General features: G+C 40.0%; 1 protein-coding gene across 5 annotated transcripts in view; it reads right to left on the bottom strand.

Moving 5' to 3' along the window:
* The window catches only part of casz1 (castor zinc finger 1), a 171,346-nt gene extending 149,987 nt beyond the window's left edge, over positions 1-21,359 (bottom strand). For 2 of the 5 annotated variants that reach the window (XM_082518226.1, XM_082518223.1), the window contains exon 1: positions 21,197-21,359. The gene's annotated coding sequence lies outside the window, so the exon portion shown is untranslated. Of the gene's footprint in view, positions 1-11,808; positions 11,922-19,560; positions 19,618-21,196 lie in introns of all 5 variants that reach the window. The other 3 variants (XM_082518225.1, XM_082518224.1, XM_082518227.1) reach the window with 3 other exon arrangements.
* Between the last annotated feature and the right edge of the window lie 286 nt (positions 21,360-21,645).

The following is a 21,645-nucleotide window of genomic DNA, read 5'->3' as shown; positions in this document are numbered from 1 at the left end:
AACTTTAGAGTATGGACTCGTTTATGACGTGATATAAAAAACTGACTCCAGTGTCAAAACAACAGGCTGTCATAGTGAAAAGGATCATTTTAGTGATCAGCGTCTGACTCAAAGTTTTTTTATCCATAAGGAATTGGATGAGGGTATACAGTGCTGTCCAGCAGCTACACATCGTTTGCCTGTATTTGCATTGTCAGCCGGAGGTGAGAGGGTGGAGATCTGCCAAGTGTAAGGCTCTGGTCCAATGCCATGACAGCTGACAACTCAGACAGGCCTTGTGTGCAGCGTTGCACTTCTAACAGCCAAGATCTCACATCAAGTAAATCCTAATCAGTGAGTTAATATGCAGCTAATGTGAAAATTCATATTTCTGCTCTGTAGTGTTTCATGTTCAAAAGGGAGCACATGTCATTTGGCATGCCTTCATATAACACTAGGGCTTCCATCACTCACTGATTATTGCAATGAGGAATTAAAATCCCTTAACACAAAGCAACCAGCACCACATTGCTTTGCCTGTCAGAATTAACTAGTGAAAGTGACCTCAGCCTATGAAGGAGGAGGGATCATATTCAATTAGTTAGACAGAAATATTCTATCAGACATGCATTCATTGTCGATTAATAAAGATACAGAAGAACGTCTTCCCATGCATCAAATCTCAGCCCTGCTTGAACAGTTTTCACATATTCTTTAGCTAATTTTCAGTCGGCAAGTTTAAGTATCTGAATTGACCGACATTCACAGTCGCACTTACACTGATCTGTTAGAGTACAGCAAAGCTGCCAGAGGGGCTGTCTAGTTTGTCAGTGAAGACTGGCTGAGGGAGGTTGTGCTGAACTGTTAGTCTTCTCCCTCTTATGGCACGATGTGTTTACACCGATCCCTCAGGCCATTTGTTTGCAGCACTTCCTTGCCCCACAGCACCATGCATAATGCAGGAATGAAAATGTTAACAGTGGCAAATAAAATCGGCAAGGTGCCCCCACAAATCAGGGCAGTTTAGGAGCACATTTAATCATCCGTGCATTGGGGACAACGTATAGCAATTAATTGTGGCATTTCAAAGAAGATCAGGACCCAATTTTTTCCAAGGCCTTTCAAGCTTCTTGCTCAGTTGCCCCATCCGCTGCAGACAAGTGTCGGCAGCCTCTGGTCTTCTCTTTGAAACATCTCCATATTTTGGCCCAATTATGTTTATTATCGCTTTTCTATCAAGTAGATGAGAGGAGAACTCTCGTAGCGCGTTGCACACAATTGCATCAACAAAGCCCACCCAGCAAAAGAAATAACAAAAAACAGGCATTGTTTGAAGAGGGTCTCCTATGTATTCATGCAAGGAGTAAATCTGTCTATGTCTTGCATTTCTCCTCTATGCTCCAAGACAAACAAGTTACAGCACCATATGGTGATGTCAGGAAAGTAAATAATTTAGAGACCTTCATGTGCGGTGCGCAGATGAGCGACCGCAGAAATACCAACACACCAGCATCCTCATAGTTAACCCTCCTAATAAGAAACCTCAGCAGCAGGGGGAGCACAAAGACACGACCGCAATATCGGACGTTAACTGGATTGAGAACTACTTTGGAATTTCAAAGACTGGGACTGGCAACTGTCTCTGGACGTAAGGACAGCATTTTGTGGAGATACAATCTGCAGTGCCTTTCAGCACTTCCTGAACACGAGACAGCCTAATCTAATGAACTGGGTGTGTGTGTGTGGTGTGTGCGACGGTCGAGGGGGGGGGGGGCAAAATCTGCTCAGGCTTTTAGCCCAGTGCCAGCATGCTCACTACTTACCGCAGTCAAAAATCCACTTGTTATTTTTATTCCCACTGAATTTTCCCTGTGGTGTACTCTGCATGGCTTGAGTCATCATTGTTCAAGTCTTTAGAGTTGGAAAGAAAAAACAAAGACACGCAAACACAAGCTGGTGGCAAGGTTATAGCCACTCAGACATGGAGGAGGGGGGCACTCGTTTTCTGCCAACCCAAGGGAAAACTCACAGAGGGTTCAAGCGAGAGAGAGAACAGAGATGTGCCATGTTGCTGACATGGCAGCCGTCACGTCGTACTAACGGGCAAGAGTGATGTGCGCAGACAGCACCGAGATTTGTAGAATAGTGCGGTGGCTCCTAACCAGAACAGTAAGTGGTGAGTAGATTATATGACCCGTGATTGCCTTCTTTATGTCTAATTATCCCAAAAGGAGCACGAGAAAAAACAAAGGCAGCAAGAGAACATAAGCGCACACAACCAATGAAACCTCAGCGACGGCTTTTTACCTCACATCTGCAATTAAACCGTTGCAGTGTCAATAAGCCGTAACACACAGCTCGAAAGTTTGCGCACAGCTTTGGTGCTTCAGTTCCAAAATAAGGCAAATCACAACCAAACAGCGAAACTCTGAAAGACTTACGGAAGCAGATGTTCACATACAGAAATGTGAACTAGGCTTTTTTTTATTTTGGTAGCTCTTTTATCCCAGTAACAATGATGCTGAAGCACTGTAACTGCACAGTCAGCCCTTTTCAATATAGAAGTGTTTTCACTAAATGTTTATGTGTGTTATAATTTAGTGCCAAGTGATGATTTAAATTGTTCTTCTCTTCCTTTGTGATCCCTGGCTGGAATCATTTCTGAAGAGTTAATAAATAACATAACGTTGAACTCGATCATAACTGAAATTTAAAACATAAAGAATCTGCTTTAAGTTGCGAAACAATGAAGAAAAAAGCCGGCTGCTGCATATATTCAGTGTAAATAACAAATCCTCTGTAACCTGTTACTCTAAATGACCCTGATTTGCCCCCAAAAGCTTGAACCCTAACCAACAGAAAGGTGCACCACAAACCACGAGACTGCCTCACATCTCAACCCGTTTTTAAACCGTTCAACCAAACTTTGTCGCTTGAATTTGTAATTAAAAGATTAAAGATAATTAAAGAGAGTCAAATCAATTCTGGCACATAATACCAGAGAAAATTACTACTGTACAGTTCGTCTACAAGCTGGAAAACAGACAACAGACAGAATTTAGTTTCTTTCTTTTAAAAGTGTGACAGGTATGTTGGCTGGCAGAGACGTAGCATTTCGCTGTTGCCAACATTTAGTCTCTTTAAACAGTGACACGAATAATCAAAGAAAATAATTAGAAAGCCTGAGTGGGTGAAATAACACGTCGGATGGATTTCTCCATAAACACACTGTTAGAGCCAGCCACATCACAAAACGTAGAACTGCTAATGGCTATAAAAAGCTTTAAAAACTTTAAAATGCTGTTGCCATACATCATTCTGTCTTTCAAGGACTACGCCGTAACAGTTTCTGCTTCTAACATTTTCACGACTCATGAAAAGCGCAGGCTTTTAGTACGATGTTACTCTCTTTAACGTGCACACCAGAACAAAGCAAGCCAACAGAACAAGCAAAACAAAAAAAAAGGAAAGAAAAAAAGATGGCCTGAGTTGTTCCACATCCATGATAAATCACTGCCACTTTTATAGCCTCTAATAAGTTGATGCAAAGCCATTTTTCTTCCTGCCCATCGTTCAAACATTTAAGGCATATTTACAAGGAACTTGTTAAAATATTTAATAATATTTAGTGGCAATTTTGGAGCAGCCTGTCACAGTGAAATTTATTAGCTTTAAGTGTTTAAAAAGGCGACGTCATGAATAACAAACTGTCAAAATTTCCTAATTTGCATGGACAGGCCATAACTCCTGATACCTTGCATTAAAAAAAGAGGTTTTTAAAAAAACTAGTCATAAAAGGAGCATTCAAAGTGAATGATGGCAAAGACTCTTCCACAAAGTCGCACCACAGAGACAGCTTCCCCCCCACTACAGATGCCTCGGAGATCAAGTCAGCCAATAAAAGGACATATATCCTACTGCTTTGACTTATTTATCCTGTGTGGATGAGCTCAAGATGGAACATCTCCTATAGGCAAGCTTAATTAATTGTGATAAAAGGGCTAATTCAAAGGCTGCACAAGAAAAGTGAGCCAAACAATAATATTCCCCACAAATCATCTCAGCCCGTCAAATATTTCCTCCATAACTTTCTAATTCAAAGTCCTTCGGACGTGAGCCTTTTGTTAAGGAACCTCACAGAGCCAAACCACCTCCCACGTATCTCTGCGATTCCATCCGCACTCCTAACTAAAAGCGATCAGATGAAATTGCAGCTGCTCAGCTGCTCGCGCTCTCTTGTTTTTGTTTAAGCAGACAGCACGATGGCCATCTTTGATGCCGCTTCTTCCACCGGATTCAGCGGGTTTCACCATAAGACTCGGTGACCTGGGCCTGCCCCGGCTGTCCCAGTCAGAAAAGGGCCCCCGTTGACACTGATTGCAAGGCTATGAGTAGTCTCTCCCCTGTGCCCTCTCAGTGCAACTCTAATTAATAGCCAATTCATCTTCTCTGATCTGAGCCAGCACATGGAGTAATATATCGTTAGTTTGGCAAGCGAGCTATTAAAGTGTAATAACCAAGTACCAGCACTCGATTTGGAAGAGTAGCACATACTTAACCATGAAGTGGAAACAATTAATTTACTGGAGGATCTCCTGTAACCAATCATTTACTAGCACTCACACTGTGATGCAAAAGCCATCTCCTGTTGTGTGTGGCACAAGTCAATGACATATTTTGGGCTCAGTGCCTCAACCCCTCTGCTCTTTGACCAGTTATGTAAGCCTCATTTAAGCGCCAATGTCACACTTCCTACCTACATATATAAAACAAAAAACGTTTCTAATGGCCATCTGCAAGGCAGAAAGTTCATCACAAAAAGGACCCGGCTGGATTCCAGGTGACCTTAGTGGATGAAAGTAGAACTTGAAGATGAACAAAGGAATAACAAAATAATGAACACACTCTGAAACAATGTCTTGAAACACTCTTTTAACTTTAAACTAAATCAAAAGATGATATAAATGATGCCAGTGAACAAAATAATCAACCCAACTTTGTTTAGGTGTAAGTATTAAACTTCACCTGTTGTTGAGTTTGATTCATTTATTTATGAATTTATTCACAGGAGCCAAATTGAAAAAACAAAAACTGATTGGACTATTTTAGGCCAAATAACAGCCTGCCCCTGCACTACAGCACGGCTGGCTTAATGCCACACGAAGGTTTGGAAGTACCTATTTTCTTAACCAACTCAGTGGATTATCAAATAATCCATCTCTCACATTTTTACAGCGACATCCAGCTTTCCTCAGTGACAATACTATTTAGCACTGCAATTCAGCAGGGAAAATTATAAAGGGGAAAAAAATGAATTTTGTCTTATTTCAGGCAATTAAGGCACACACTTAGTGAGGAAAGCAACAAACTGTGTCTGCTTTCTCAGTAATGTACCTTAGAACAATAAATCCCTCCTTCAAACCTTGATAATTGCAGGAAGTAAATGAAAATACATAAGGCTCACTGTGCTTTTGGCCTGCCCCTGAAGCAAAACATTTAAAACCCATTATTCTTTTTGCAAGAACTAATGACGTTTTTTGTCTCTTCAGCTTAACGCACTAATTGACAGTTTTTTTGGAGGATAGCCCAGATGGAAAAATAAGTAGCCCCTTAAAGACCCAACTCCCTTGCTCATTCCCTTAGCTTTAAGTCCCTTATTAATTAAACTTTCACCAAGTCAGGAATTTTTATTAAAAAGATAAAGTCTGCTGTACCGTAAAACAGAACCTATTGTCTCTGAAGCTAAAATTTTACTTCTATAAATAAAAGAGACTTTTTAATACCATCCAAGGGACGGGGACCAGAGGATCCACACAGTATAGTAATTAGAGAGATTTCCATCCCAACTACTCAAAAGTTGGTCAGCTTTAACCAATACCCTTTGCTCCAACTGAATAAATACACTAAGGCTGCTCATTTTAACAGCGTGGGATATTATTTACTGTACGGCAAACAGGAGCAACATCATCACGCTCAGTGAGAGAAGAAGTGTAAATATGTGTTTTGCCATCACTGTGTGTCTAACCATACATCTCAGACATCCTGGTACACTGCTGCTCAGAGGGAAATAAGGCTGCAGCCAAATATTGACTGCAGTTTTATGATCAGTTATTCAGTTGATCAATTAAATCCCTCTTGTGCCATTAAGTTTGCAACAATGTTTGTCAATCAACATCAGAAGAGAGGGATTGGCATTTACAAAACAATACAACTCTTGCGTGCTTTTAATTTTTTTTAAGCACAAAAACAGGCATGTTTACAAAAACAAAGTGGATTTTGGGAAATCTTCAAAAGGAAAAAAACAAAGCATAAGTAAAAAAAAAAACTCCATGTATAATCGCTATAATGAGGCCTAAAATGAAATTCAGACTGGTTGCAGTGGAGAGGTTAAAACTTTTGTATGAGCATTAAAAAAAAATAAATCTGAACCACGTAATCTACTTAACTGGATTTTCTGGCTGCATTTTTCATGCACATTCCTTCTGCTCTGAAATCTTTCGGTGCATCCCCTCCATCTTAAACCCACGGGCATTTATGAACTCCACCTCCTCCAAAAACCACATGACAACCTCTGAGTTGAATTTGAGAGTTTCTCTAATACAAACTCTTAAGCAGAATACTTTGTTCTACTGTCAGCTTATGATGGGGGTTGTTATTATTGCTCAAGCCTGTAGTGCTCGAATCTTTTATAAGTTTCTCTTAAGTTTGTATTAAGAGAAACTTTGTATTAAGCTTCTATTAAAGGCAACATTAAAGACATCCATCTGCAGGCAGCTCATCAAACTAAAAAGATGCGATTGATGCCGATGTGGACAAATGCAGGCTATTACCTTTGCACATCTGGAATGTTAACAGCTGCATCAATGTCTTTAATCAGAAGGATTTCATTCAGAATATTATATGTGTGCATGTAGCCGATGTTTTTTTCTTGGTTAGGTTATCTCTAATGAATTGTTTAGTATTTAAGAAACCTTACGTGGACTCCTTACTTGTCACCAGATAACAGATGGTGGCTCGTTTGGGATCTTTAGACCCATAGCTAAGATTTAAGTTTAAGTCAGAGTTAATGGTTAACTTGTGGTTTGCTAAATGCTTATCTATCTATTTATCTATCTATCTATCTATCTATCTATCTATCTATCTAAGTTGAACTGCTTTTTGAGAACAGCCTAAAGTACTTATGGTATTTAGCTTTGGTCCTTCATTGGGAGCGGGGGAGTCATTTTTCTGTGTTGCACTCTGGTTTCCCCTGGGCTTTTTGGGAGTGGTCCACAATGCTGAAAATAAGCTGTAATAATGAATTAAAAAACTTTACAGATGAGCTGCTTTGGTATTTCATGGCCTTCAACCACAAGTCTAAAGCAAAAACATGAAATTCATTGGCGAATCACTGTAAAACAACTCAAGGGACTTACTTTAGCGAAAGTGGCAGAGGTCAACATTTCATCTACTGCAGCGTGCAGGTCAAAGACATTGTTATGTCCGTTTGTTATGATGCCCAGATGAAGGCTTAAATACTTAAATACTTAGTTGGTTTTCAAATTACTTGTCAGCAAGAAAACAGTGTGTCCATGCTGCTGGGTCTTCTTCCTCTTTTCTCCCAGTATCCAAAGGAGTTCCGCAGGGCTCCATATTAGGGCCATTGCTATTTTCTCTTTACATAAACAACCTTTATGCTAATTTGTCAAATGCAGCATTTCATCTTTATGCAGATGATACAATTATTTATTGTTCATCCCCTTCAGTAGCACAAACCCTGCAATTTCTGCAGTCTGCCTTCGATGTAGTTCAGTCCCATTTAACTTAAGTTGGTGTTAAATCCAGAGAAATCCAAGTTCATGTTATTCTCAAATGGCAAGGAGTTGTTAGCTACGTCTCCTAAGATTAAAACAATTCAAGGAACTGAAATGGTCACATCTTACAAGTATCGAGGGATCATTAAAGATCAGAATTTGTCATTTAAAACTCACATTCAAAGGCTTGTGTCGAAGTTAAAACTAAAACTAGATTACTTTTTTAGAAATCAATCCTGTTTCTCCCTCCAAGTGAGAAAACACTTGATTCATGCAACTTTTTTACCTTTATTGGATTATGGTGACCTGCTTTTTATGAATGCACCTGCCCAATACCTAAAGAGGTTAGATACTGTGTACCATTGTGCTTTACGTTTTATTACTGGCTATGGAAATCATGTACATCATTGTTCTTTGTATGCTGCTGCTAAATGTCCATCTTTGCATATTCGCACTCTCCCATTGGTTGATGTTTATCTATAAATCTCTCCTTGGGCTGGTTCCATCTTATTTATGTGTTTATATGTGTAAAAACCACAATCAATACAGCCTTCGTTCTCACAATATCATACAATTGATTGTCCCAAAAATCAGAACAGAATTGGGGAAAAAGGCTTTTAAATACGCTGCCCCTGCTTCCTGTAATAATCTGCAGAAGGAACTGAAATTATCAGAATTGGTTACCTTGGGAGAGTTTAAGTCCATCTTAAAGGAACGAGAGAATAACTCTTTTACTCAGTGTGATTGTTTTTAATGTACTCTTAATTTAATCTGTTATTGTATATTCTACACATGTTGGTATGGGATATTGTATTTGTTTTAAATGTTATATACTTATGTGGTATGTGTATTTTGACTTTTGTTGCCATGCTGCCAGGTCTCTCTTGAAACTGAGATTTTTAATCTCAATGAGATTTTTTACCTGGATAAATAAAGGACTAATAATAAAAGAGAGGAGTATGAATACATCCCGCATTAAGGTGCATTAATTTGGCAGAAAAGTAATGTATCATCCACAGAGGATCATTATGCCACTTCCAGTCACTGCTGTACAGCCAGCAAATCACAGCCAATTAAGAACCCTTTAAACTTACAAGTCAAGCATCACTTGTTGTGCTGTCCATAATGGGGTTTTATGGATATGAAGCACTGTGATGGCTGTATTGGTCTTGTGATGAATGGCTAACTTTACAGGAAAGATGGCCTCTGAAATGAGTAGTGTTGAAAACTAAGCAGATCATTTGGTGCCTTCAGTTTTTCAGGCACACAAAAGGCGAGGATGAGCAAGGATTTGGGAGCCGCACGTTTGATCTGATTCTATCATTTCATGAGAATCACACTTTTAACTTATTCTGAGAGATAAACAATTCAGGCCTGTTTCCCAAATTTTTTGTGTCAGTTTTCTGTTTTCTGCTAACGAGATGTCACTAATATGTACTGGAATGCTGTGAGAACAGACAGTTTGATTGGCCACGAAGAACTTAATGATGTATACCAAATGTGAGGGGACAGCTTCTAAGCGCATATTTTCTAGACAAACATAGGTGTTGACAGCATTTTCCACCCAGTTTGCCATTTCTGTCAGGCTGAAAATCTAAAATTAAGAACATTTTTTTCCTAGGTACAACATCCATTAACAAATCATGTCTTATTAGCATTTTTGCAGCAATTGGTCATATTGCAAGTACACATTATGTAAAAATGTCAGTGAACAAGAGGGAAATAACAATAATTACAAGAAAGACAGAATTCCTGCCTAAGAAAACAAATCTAACTAATTAAAGAAAACATAAATGAAACATTGCATGTTGTCTAACAACATAAATGCATTATGGTATTGTTGCATGAATTTCCTTGTATTGTTCCTCGGTGCACATGGCAGCTTATTCGAGCTTAATTTGCGCCACTGTGTCTTCCTGTGAGCAGACCCTAGTCATCTTTAAACGGCTCCATTTAAAATGCAATTTGATTATCTGCCAAATTGCTACCAAGTCTTTCCCTCTGCAGCTCGGGGATGGGGGGTAAAAATTTTAATTAGCATTTGTGCATAAAAGAGAGGTCTTTGTTACATTGCATTTGAACGTGGCATCCCAGAATGACCACAGCTTTCAAAGAGTCATCACCCAAACGATTTCAAACTAATAGATCCAAAGGGAGAGGAGGAGTCCTGGCACAGACGGGTGGGGGAATCGGAGGTCGTCAGTGGGACTGGGAAAAAAAACAAAAACCCACAGGACACAGCATGTTTAAATAATCCAAAACTTTTCTTTAATCATAGTTTAGAAAATTGGCTGGGACCTTCAGCAGGAGACAGCTGCTCTGCCCCACAGCCATTTAATGAGAATCACTGAGGGTTTCCCTTAAAATATTTACGCTGTCCCATGGCACAGCAATATTGTCCTAGAATGGGGAGATAAGAGCCAAGGAGGTGTGTTGAAGTTCTCCTAATCAATTTGCTAATTACTGGAGCAGCAATAGGAGAGGAGAGAGGAGTCCCTTCTGGCAAGCTGTATTCTAATAAATGCTGAAAAATTTATTTACTCGCTTAGCCAAGAGGAATTCTGAAGTGGGATTACAGCAGAGAGCTGATTGAGACAGAGCTGCGCTGTGGTTGAGGTTGCAGTCAAAGGAGCAAGGAGAGGTCTCCAAACATAAAAGAATCTCTCAGGACCTGCACCTTTGCATCTGCTCGGGGAACAGAGATGACAGCATCTTACAGACTTGGCATGAAAAGACCTGACTGCTATAGCTACATATCAACAAATATTAATGAGACTTCAGGTTCTTGCATAATAAAACAGGTTATCGGGGGAGCTGCGGTATGCACCGCATACTGGCCCTGACTCCAAAACAAAACAGCTCTACTGTATGTATATAATGCATATGTGGATATTCTGAGAGAAGACAATAACTTTAGCATTTGATGCCACAGGAGCCATGGGGTGGTATTACCCTTAGCAGAGGGCAGCAGGCCTAGACATTACACCAGACGCTAGGGTTGTGTGTTTGAAGTCACCTTTGTGTCCTCTGGCTCAGCCTGACCCCACCCTCCCAACCTCTGGGACTGAGGGCAACCCTGGACCTGTCATAGTACACAGCCCACATCTTCTTCAGGGTTGAGGGCAAAATCTGCTCCACATTTTCAGTGACACATCATCTATATGACCGTTCCTTCCCCGAGGCCGGCAACCACTAGCCTTCCTCGAGACAGGTCAAAGGTCAAAGTAAAATGATGGCTCAAAGGGCATCATGAGGTGATCAGAATTGCTATTATGGCAGAAGTACAGTGAAGCGTGGAGGACGTTAGACCCCGGGATCCCAAGGGTCTTCAAGAGACTGATATTTACTGCTTTTTATATTTACCACAAATCTGACAGGAAAACTGTGCACTTCAATCCAAGGAGCAGATCCCATGCAATTTAATCATTTTACTTTATTGCGAAGGCCCCAGCAGGACTTCAATTTGTTCACAGCAAAAAGTGTTTGTATAGAAGTCAGAGAGAGGGGGAAGCCTTTTTTTTCCAAGGTTAATTTATTCAGTTTTATTTTTCAAAATACTACTAAACTGAATAAAATTTGAGGCAAATTGAAATACCTCGGTATGAAACAACTTTTTCAGCACTGAAGCTAATTAAACAAAATTCTGCTTTTCAATTGCGTGTTTTTATTATAAATTATTGTTATATAATTAAAAACCCTGCAGATTTCCCTTCAGATTGTGCCCATTTGGAGAATTTGCAAACACATTTATTCAGATAAAAACAATGAAACTTCCTCCCTGGCTCTGCTTTTGCTTTTTTACCCTGATGCTAAACATTACAGAAGGAAGGAAAACAAACAAATGCACTTATTATAGTCTACTTTGATACCAATCCATTCATTTCCCCAATCAGCCTGTTTGCCTAACTCCCACAGTCCCTGTAGCAGTCCATCCAGTGTGACGGGTTACATGGATCTGAGTGCATTTCCACTGGGAATTGAGGCAAAAACAAAAACATACAAAAAAACCTGTTGCTGTGACATTTTGTTCTCTCACCTTAACGCACGCCAGTCACAATGGACCGGTGTGTGGGGGATCTGTGTTCACATCACCATGGCAATGGCTCTCTGCCTCCCAAGGCTTCCTTGAGGGTGTCGAAGGGTTGGCGCCTGGGAAGGGGGCAGTAAAGGAGGAGTTTGCCAACCTTGCAAACTAAAATGCAAACGCACTGGGAGAATGGTAAAGAAAACATGTTCCTCCAAGCTTCTTCTCTATGTAACGTAATGGGTTTTTTAGTCCACTATAAGGGGAGCTCAGCACACTGTGGAGCAGAGCAAACAACATCAAAGCAATCAAAAGAGGCCGACATGTTGCAGGGAGCGCGTTTCACTGCCTAACCTTTAAAAGGGCAAAAAATAGAACTAAACGTGTAGGTTCATGAGCAAAGGTCTGAGAACATCTGTCTCTTTGTAAATCATTTTTACATGACAGAAAGGCACAGAGATGGCATTACACTGTGCAAGACAAAAGAGGACAAAAGGTTACACCCATTCTACACCATCAGCTCCGATTTTATGTGCTTGTTTCACTTATTTCCCCTACTTGGACAACTAAAGCCAAAACATTCCCATGAAAATCTGCGGAATTATCATCAAGATTTAAATGCACAGGGAACATAAGGAGTACCTTACGTAACAATCTTAAAGAAAAATGTCATTATTTTTAAATAGGAGCTTCATTTTTCAAATAATTAATGGCACAAAAATTATCAGAATTGGTCCAACGTGATGCAAGAACGCAATGTCTCCAATGTAATCCTCAACTGCAGCAGTCTGTGACAAGATAAAAGTGCTTGTTTTCACCACTGACAGGGTCAAATAGATACTCTAAGATTGTTTTTGACATTATCCCGCCATGCTTTTACATTTACTGATGCTAAGTCAAGAAGATAACTTTACACAGAAACAACGTTATCTCTCTGTCTGCAGTTTCTCATGAAAATCAAGCAACGGATTTCTTTGATTTCACAGCCAGCAGACGTCCTGCCTAAAATGGTAACTGAAATATTATTGTCACCAAGACGCTGTGTACAGGCAGCCATGTTTTCATGCTCTTGTAACACAACTAGCCACAACTTCTGCACTCTGTTAAGATTTGTTTTCTTTGTACTACAGTTATAGAGAAAACTATATCTGTAATCTATACGCTCCATACTCCAACTGTGTAATACTCAGATTTCTAAACAGCTCTCTCAAACTCTCATTTTGCAGTGGGACTTCCCCTTAAGTAAAATAATACCAGTTTCTATAGGGATCTTTTGCACAATGTTGGCACAAACACTTGTGGTTAGCACCAGTGACTCATGACATGTATATTCGGGGTTCAGACCTGTTGCTTAGCTAAGGACGTTCTTTAAGTTTTATGCTCTTCCGGTCCCTGTTTTCAAAGACATGGATGTAGGGTTCAGTGGTGACCTTAAATTGAAAGTAGTTGTGAATGTGGACACCAATGCTTATTGTTGTGTCTGTAATAGACTGGCACCCTATGCTTTGCCTAATGTCAGCTAGGCCTAACCATCGTATGACCCAGATGGAACTGCCACGTGAGACTGGATAACAAAGTTTCGCGACTTCTGATAAAACTCAGTATCTGACCACTTTCTTTTCAATTGGAAATGGGAAAATAGCACACAGGTTTTAACAGACCTGCTTAAATGTGACGCAGAACGCGAAAAGTTGGCCACAGACACAGACCGAGAATCCCAGTTCCACATAAAAACAGTCGATGCAATGATACAATTGTGAATAATATTTGTTATCTTAACTTGACCGTGCCCAAATAACTCTTGCAATTATTCATGAAAAGTGCAGTTTATTGAACTGTTTCTTACGTATAAACTGCAAATAAACAGTGCTCTATGTTGGCTGTGAGGGCAAAAATCCCCACTCAGTGCAGCCACACATGCACAGGGATGCAATGTGGCCAGTCAGCCAGTGAAATTTGCCTACTTACTGATGCTGGTGACTTTTCTGCCTTTAGCCTGTGGAAACAGCACTGTAGGGTTTGTGACTGTTTAACGGTTTCTTGTAAACCTACTGTAGTTTTCATTAAAACTTTACTCACTTCTTAACGTGTTACAAGTGACTATCTATCCAGCCGCGTTCTTACTAAACCACATTCATTCAGAGAACAGTTTGGCATCTTCAAGTTAAAAATACCTAGAAAATAAACAAAGACAAAGGACGCTTTATTTCGCATGTTAATCTAGAAATTTATTTCCATAAATAGCTGATGTTCACTCTTGTCTCAAGTTGCTGAACAATTTGTGAACTTCTTCAGCGAGAAATCTGATTAAGTACGCCATTTGTTGTTAGTAAACTGTTGGATGTATGAAAAGATAAGGGGGGGAAAAATCGCAATTGTAATCTTGTGCTTTTTAAAAGAATTAACAGATGCCAAAAACGTTTTTGTTTTGTTTTTTAACCTGTAACGTCACATTCACAAAAAGAAAACTGCTGAATCCAACAATAAAAACCAGCATTGACAAACAAGAGTTATTCTCCAAACTACCACATAAGGCTGCTTGTTCAGGTGGTGGTGGTCATGCAGCCCTATTAGAGAGCCTCAATGATCATTTTAGAAATACAGACCTTTAGCGAATAAAGGTGTCTTTTCACAGACATATAGTCATTGTAAAATGCAATAAATAAAAACTAGGAGTAATCACAAAACACTATAACAGAAATAACATAAACTATAATAGAAAGTTAAAACGCAGCAAACACCAGTACAAAACGATGTTTAACAGGCAACAGATGAAGAAATTGCCAATAAAAACAGTAATAACAAAAGAATGTCAACAAAAGGTTGAACAGAAAGGTTTTCAACTGCTTTTTAAAAGAGTCACAGAGTGAGCTGACGATAGCTGAAGTGAAAGCTTTTAAAACAAATCTAAAAACCTACTAGAAGCCAAAGTATAGAATATAAATACGAATAATGTGAGCTCACTTACTAGAATGCGTTAATAGTTTGGCTGCTGGATTTTGTATAGCTTGGAGGCTTGAAAGAGACAATTTATCTAAGCCCATAAACAGGGCATTTACAGTAATCTAGGTGCAACAACAAAAATGCAGTAATAATTTTCTTCATTTCAGATGGGGAGACTATGGCTCGCAATTTAGAAATTTCCATAAATGAAAGAAGCAAGAACGTGAGACAGATTTTACATTTGACCCAGAGAAGACTCAAATATCACACTGAGATTAGGAGCACTGGACTTCTCAGATGAGCAGAAGGAAGCAAGCACTTGACTGATTTTTGGATGTAGTTCAGGAGGAGCTATAATCATGGTCTCAGCCTTACTGGAATTTAAAACAAGGTAATTGTTGGAAAGCCAGTCTCTAATCCAGGATAAACAATCAACTGGAGTGGACAGCCTATTCAGTTGGCAAAGCTTAAAAGATATATACAGCTTAATGTCATCAGCATAAAGGTGATAAGAAATGTAAGCAAAAGGCTGAATGATGCTAGCTGACAGGAGGAATGTAGAAAGAAAATGATAACGGACCGAGGATTGATCCTTGTGGAACCCCAAAAATTAGGGAAGCAGTGGTAGGGGAGCACTTGCTTGCCTTAACCAACAAAGTTCCAGATAATTAGGAGGAAAACCGATCTAATACAGAGCCAAAACCAGCCAAAAACTTAAGCATATTAAGTAAAATATTATGACCCACACTATCAAAGGCAGAAGTGAGATAAAGCATTCTGAGCACAGAGCAATGCCCTACAACAGCTGCTATTAAAAGACCATTATAGATCTTTAAAAGAGCAGTTTCAATTAAGTTCTTTTGAGTCTCTCTTGCTTATTTTTTAGTTCAATTTGCATTATAAGGATTTGAATGGACATTATACATCTTTGTCTAATACATTTGAATCAATTTCAAAATCAAACCCCAATCAAGATTATTTGGGGGGTTCTTTTAAGGAATGCAATTACCTCAGCATGCTTAAAATTGCTAGGAACAAAACCTTGTCTCGCTGTGCTGTTAATAACGGTTTGGTAACTTTTAATTTGTTTTAGTATTATGAAATACTAAATACTGCACAAAACAAAGAGGTAGGGCCACATGTCAGGGCCAGAAAGGATATTGTGTTTGCAGTCATTCTTCAAAGAAGGCGTGTTCTGAAAGACACCACTGCAAGTGTTTTGCACTTTGTTCTGCTTTTCAGTTGGTGATTTGTTTCATTTTCTCTGTTAAAGTTTTACTATCATTTTCAATCACTGGCAGATTTAAGGACTAAAATCTGCTTAGCCAGGTTTAGGAGCAGACAACATGCTTTCAAGTTTGAGCGATCATAATTTTAAATTTTTTATAAATGCAGTTTTCATAAATTATGTCATAAAAATATTTTTGAATTGATGATCAATTCTGAATCCAAATTTAAAATAATTACTGAAGATTCCTATGACACCTAAATACCATTACAAATACTATTCTTGATTAGTTACTTTAGCTGAGGAAATAAAATCTGTTCCCATTTTTTTATGATAGTTTTACACATTTATGGTCAGAGACCAATTCTGTCACATCACAAGCAGCTGACAGGGCTGTCGCAATATACCAGCACTGACAATAACCATATTTAAAAATGAGAACTGATATCCCATCAAAAACTCTTCCTCTTCAGTGAAAGACTTTCAGTAACTACTATAGTGCAGCATGAGCTTATCTACAGACTGCATGGCTCATGGGATTCACTGTTCTGTAGCGACAGCTCCTTCTCTCACAAAGCAGGAGAGACTCACTTCCCACAATAAACCCACTAAGTTAGACTGAGTCACTTACACATGTGCAGTAAGGCTGTTGTTACGTTGTTGAGTGAAGCAATGAAGAAAGGCGAGCGCCGTTGAGTACTTAATTTAATTACCAATTTGTTGTCTGCACTTGCTGCTGCTTTTCCCCTTTATTCTGCTTTCCAAGCGCTCAGAGCTAACGCTAGGGCCTCGATTTAGATGCACTACTGCCCTGCGCCATGACTCACAGGTGTGTCTACAGTTCTTTGCTGGCCTGATTGAGTTATTGCAGTTTGGTGCTAATTTGAGCTGATAACGTTTGCGCAAAAACTACTGAATGTACTGCATAGATCAGTGCCATTTGTTCATACTGGTTGAGCTTTTTTTAATCTTATTAGATGCAGTGGTGACTTAGAAAGTCTTTTCAGACGTTTTAATGTCCTTCATTCAATTTGTCAATGTCATTACATTCTGGTAATGGCTCTTGCCACATTTTTTGCTAATGCAACAGTAAGGAAAACACTCTCTGTGCTAATTAATCCGAGTATAAAAATCACCTTCTTGTGTGGCCTAATGTGGACTAAGATTAATGTGCCAGACATGTCTCACAACTGATTTGATTAATGAAAAGGAATACTTTAATATTACTAACACTGTATAATGTATAGGGTGACAGAACACTGGACTGTAAACTTGGTACAGTATATAAATAAATACTGCATTGGATTTCCATTAAAGCAGTGTGGTTGAACAACCCCTACAAGTGGCTGGCAATTTGTTAAATGAGTTAATTGGTCACCAGTTCATCTAATTCATCATAATGCCTGTTTCTGGACCACACCCAAAGAACAGTGAATTAGGCAGGCAGTGCAATCAACAGTTACACTGAGATCAAATATAGACGTGAACCCCAAAGCAGAAGGTATTCCACTTGAATTTTTAAGTTGGTCACCTTTTAACTGTTCTTTTTGGGAAAAATTGCAGCCTACGCCAAGTCTTAGCGCCCAAACACTGCTGTTTTAAGTCTGATGCAGAACTGTTTACTCATTAATTGCCAGGTGGTGCAGGTACTGGAAAGCTACAGGCTGGGGGAAAGGCCCTAACCTTTATGCACTGTCTAAACGTCCTCACTTTCTCCTTGAACATCTATCCTTAACTGTGCTCCTCTGGTCCCCTCCCTGTCCCAAAGTGGCCAGCTGGGAACAGTGCGCATGTGCTGACGTCCCTACTAACCTTGGCCAGTGTAAGGATTACCGTGCATTTACACTCAATGCTCCTTCTTTCCTTAAGACTTATTAAGAATGATAATGAGCTCGGAAAGGGGCAGCTTGTCCCTTTCTCAACTCTGTGAAGGCTCTTCTTCTCTCTGTCTTTCTCTTCCTCACTGTTCACTCGTCTTGTGCTTCTTTCTGCTCCAGCTCTCCACCCTTTCTGCAGTCTCTCTCTTTTCCCCAGTCCATGCCTCTCTCCCTCTTTCGCCATCGTATTGAAAGGAGCCAGGACAAATTACCAAAAAGGCCATTTTCATCTATGAACTGCAGGATTTAATCGATACTTATTTCATGCCTTCAAAATCAACCCTATATTACTGTTGTCTGCGTGATTTGTTTATTTTGCTTTAGAATATTCCTTCAGTCGAGTGGAGGGGGGGGTGGGGGGAGATGCACGGGATGCAATTCACCTTGAACCTCCATTATATTGGATTTCTCTACTGGCTGATCAAGCATGCAAAAAGGACATTTCCTCAGCACTAAAATAAAAACAATAATGATGATTAAAAAAACATGTGTGCTATTTGTGCCGGTGTAAGAGTATGTGTTGAAGGCAGTGTATTTTTACAAGGAAAACACTATGGCTGTGGTAGTGTGAATATGTATACAAAAATCATTACACTGTGGGATTACAGATGCTTATTTGACATCAAAGACCCGAGGTCCACAGCCAAGGTCATACAGAAGAGGAATACACATGGGTTTAATTTTACACAGCCCTTGACAGATGCAGATGGGTACTTATGAGACATGAGGCATTTCACTGACTGATAGAGCTGCAAGCAATAAGAATCTTGGAGGCATCGCACACTGATTAACTAATGAGATTCTCAACCATTTTAGTGAACCAAGGGTTCAGCACTACAGGCAACATTTCAAGTCCATTTTAGAGACAGAGAACCCGAAACAAAAGGCCCACCGCATCCATAAATACTGAACTAGGCACACAAAGCGAATTCGCAATTAAAACCGCACAAATGGACAGTTATCATCTCAACTATCATCTCTGCCTACCTCTCTGGCAGAGAGGAGAGCGAAAGAGAAGCAGGGAAGGAAGGGCAGTATGTTTGACATATGGATATTGCAGTGTCTCTTCAATGCCGAAGAGAGATGAGAACCTGCGCCACCGGCCTGACAGTGAAGGCTGGCTGGTGTCCAGCTAAAGATGGACCTCCAGACAGCAGGCACATGACGTTACACTTGAGAGCGGCACCGAGGGAGCACACGGGGCGGAAGAGTTGGAAACGGCTTCAGCTGATCACTTTGCAGCTCTTCTTTGCACAGAATGTACAAAAGCTATTTTACCTTAGCCCTGCGATGGACCGAGGTGAACTGCTGTACTCTGTAGTGTCACCTGCTGTTGGTTTTTATTTTTGGTATGCTCATAAAACAGGAGACATCAGTAAAGCGAACTCGCATATAGACCGGCTAATGACTGGTACTCAAAACACGCAAAATGCTATGTAATTTCATGTCTAAGCATGTGTTTTTTAAGCTTGCCTTGTTTAAGTGCCAAGTGTGTGCTTGCTCTGCAACAGTTAGGCTGCACAGCTGCTGCATCATGAGGGTATTATGGAAAAATACCTCAAAAGCACACACTGTGTGCATAATGCATCTCTTCACATGATGAAATTATTTCATCTACTAGTGATCTGTGGGACACACACACACACACACACACACACACACACACAAAATCAAAGGATAAAAAAACCTGGGAAGAAAAAAACTTTTCATGTTTACCTTGTGTTGTACTATCAGTGGCATTTTTAATATAGAAGATGGCTTTCCTTGAATGATCTGTTTAACCAAAGACAGGAGGGAGAGAGGAAAAAAAAAGGGGGGGGGGGGGGGGGGGGTAATTAATTACTTTTGTGCTATTGCACGGGAGAGACAATAAACCTGCCTGGTCGCCATGGATATGACATATTTGCTCTGAAAACAACACAATAATTAGCAAAGGAGAAAGATCCGGCGAGAATATGAGAACTCCGGGTTTAAAGTGCCAGTGATCTATTCCTGTCCTCCTCATCATCCCTGAGAACAATAACAAACACAGTGGCAAGCACACAGCAAAGACATCTATAAATGCGCAAGAGAACAAACAGTGACCCTTTACAAAACCATGTTAAATTAAATCTCACATCACAGTGGTGTTTTGTAGAGATCACAACTAACCAAACACACGCAGTGTTTTAAAACAGATTGTTTGTTCGACAGTAAGTGGAAGTCAGAAAGCCCATGCAGTCACTGAGAGCAGGAACTGCATCATATTTACCATAGCAAATATAGTTTAGTGGTGTGTGGTGTCAGACCTGCCAAAAGCTGAAACTACATTATCGGTAAGAAGCCTTACAACGTTAAACAATAATTATTAATAAGTAGAAAAGGTCTGATGGGGTGATGCACTTTGCAGGTTTCAGTTGTGACTAAGATCAGACACTGCGGCCCCAATTAACCTTTTTACCCATGCAATATACAGAAAAGAAAAAAAATAAGTCATTCACAGCCAAACTTCAAAAGCAGAACTTCCGCAATTCAGGCTTTGAATATTGATTGCATTTATAGCAGTTCCTCTATTTACAGTAAATGATACTGTGTGAAGGCTACTACCTGTTTAGGGGCAGCCAAGGAGTTTCACTAAGTTTTTCTCGACTTTAAAAGCGGGACTTTCGGCGATGAAGTCGCTCTTTTGTGCCTTTTTTGTTATGTTTTGTTGGGGGTTTTCTCATTGTTGCACTTTTGGATAAGTGCAAACTAACAGGAACAGCCTATGATAGCTTGTACGTCCAAAACTGCTGATTAAATAATAAAGAAAATAGCGCGTGTCAGTTCTGTTTTCGCGCAGTCCTCTTTTTATATTTTGAGGAAGGGAGGACTCGAGCTCACCTTGACTGGGCAATAAAAAAAGAAAAAGTACAAACTTATGGGGAGGAAAAAGTTACACCTTTCTGTCTCAACTTTGAAACGGGGGCTGGCTTTTGCTTGCTTGCAGTTTCCTTGTCTTCTTTAGACGGTTTAAAATGAGACCGCTGTGTGAACTAGCAGATTTTAAGGAAAGCCCGGACCCCTCGCCGTCATTTTCAAAGGTACAGTAGGTTCAGTCGGACTGTGTGGAGTCGCTCCAGACCTGCCGCTGTTGCTGTCGGCGCTGCCGCTGTAACCGAGGCTGCTGCTCGCACCGTGTTTACAGTCCTCACATCAACTCTCTATCCAACAGTATCGCTTCTACGACGTTAAATACCGCTTGATAATGCTATTTGTTGGTGTCCTCGCTGGAGCTGGGGACACTTTGATGTCCTTTTCAGCGCGGGGTGATATGTTTTGGAGATGAAATGAGCGTGTGCTGTATAGTTGAGAGCAAAAGGAAAACTCTTACCTGCGCTACTTCGCTGTCTCTCGGTGACTTCCAACTCAGGGGAGGTGTGAGTGTGCTTACGGTGGCCGGTGTGAGAGCTTTCATTATTAAAGTTCCCACATTTTTTTTCAGTTTTTTCAGGTTTTATTGTAGCATTTTCTAATTTCTTACAGGGCGAGTTGGCCGGAAGATCTGCCCTGGAGACCGGCTCCAAGTGGGAAGAGGAGCCCTTAATTGAATTTCTCGGTTAGCAGGTGTTGATCGGAAAACCTGAACTGGAGTTTAGGATAGTCTCCCTTAACGACTTGATAACAGTTAACTCTTTCAGTGTATTGTGGTTATTAAAAATATATATATCAATTAAAAACTACAATCTGCGCCTTCCGTTTAATGAAGAGGAACTGGAATTTAAATATTGCCCTTAAATACCAAATAGCTACCAAAGTGTTTTATGATATGAAGCTAGCTGA

This window comes from Aulonocara stuartgranti (assembly GCF_965226115.1).
Source record: "Aulonocara stuartgranti genome assembly, chromosome: 20".
Classification (NCBI taxonomy): Eukaryota; Metazoa; Chordata; class Actinopteri; order Cichliformes; family Cichlidae; genus Aulonocara; species Aulonocara stuartgranti.
Note: the sequence above shows the minus strand (reverse complement) of the source record. Positions and strands in the feature narration are given on the sequence as shown.